Source organism: Diospyros lotus, chromosome 11 (genome assembly GCF_014633365.1).
Source record: "Diospyros lotus cultivar Yz01 chromosome 11, ASM1463336v1, whole genome shotgun sequence".
NCBI classification, from domain to species: Eukaryota; Viridiplantae; Streptophyta; class Magnoliopsida; order Ericales; family Ebenaceae; genus Diospyros; species Diospyros lotus.
Window position 1 is genome coordinate 2498777 of NC_068348.1, and position 1287 is coordinate 2500063.

Genomic DNA, 1287 nt, shown 5'->3' on the forward strand with positions numbered 1-1287 from the left:
TCTCATCGTGTACCTAAAATGAGAATATTATATAAGTAGGTGCATAAAATATGAAGATTATCCCCTTTTCCTTCCCTTTCATCATGTATTTTTTCTTCATTTTAACTAATTTTTCCTCCTTACTCGATTGAGTTGTTAGTCACGTAAGATCTAATATATCTATTGACGAAATTTTAAAAAAAAGGAAAAAAATAATTTAAAAACACATTAAGCACACAAAACTGCAAACTCACTATGCACTTATTAGTTTAAAGACATTATCTCTTTTTACAAAATGTATGTTAAAAAGGTAAATATTAAATCATTGGGTACGTAAAATATTTTTTACTTTTCTTTTCACTCTTCTTGTTCTTTCCGTTATATTAAATTTTATTTTTATTTTTTTCTTTCTTCCTTAAGAATTTTTTATAAGAAAAATAAAAATTAAAAAAATTATATTATGTAATTTACTTTTCATCACATTTTTGTTCCTTTTTTTTTTTTTCCTTTTTCGTTTTCTTCCCGTATATTTTTATTATGTTATGCTGTAAATGCAACATGTGTTCATACAAATAGACAAACTTATTAATATTAATGTTCATACAAATGCATACTTTAACATAGAAAAACATTTTGCACTCAATAAAAAGAATTTTGAATAAATATTTATTTTTTTAAAAAAATATACATAAAAAAAGTATATAATACTATGCAATTCTTAAAAAAATTTGTATAATATTTGGAAAAAAAATTTATTGATAAATCATATCACGAGATGTGCATTTTCTTTTCCTTTGCCAGAAGGAATAGCCTTTTCCATTTCCTTTGATATTGCTTTGTCTTTTTCCTTCGTTTTTACCTATAAAAAATAAGTATTAACAGATTTATAAATTATTTTTAAAATGATAAGAAAATACATATACAATGTTTAAAGTGAGTTTTAAGCTTATCTCATGAATGCGAATAGTATTAAAGTTACACTTATCGCGAATAACAACATTAACATTTCTTTTTTTAAGAAATCGAACTTATACATACAAACACTTTAGAGTCATAAATAAAATTTTATACATATAAATAAGAAAATTAGTAAACGGTGTAAATCTCCATCTATCTATAAAATATGAGGAAAAAAATATTTTATTAGAAGAAAGTTAAATATGATAAGTTTTTTATTTAAAAAAAATAGGTTTTATATTATAAGAGAGATATTTAAATTTATATGAAGAAAAAAAAAACTTGTTTGATTAAAAATAGTAATATTGTCCATGCTGTACTTTAACATAAAAATATTTGGTTATATAATTT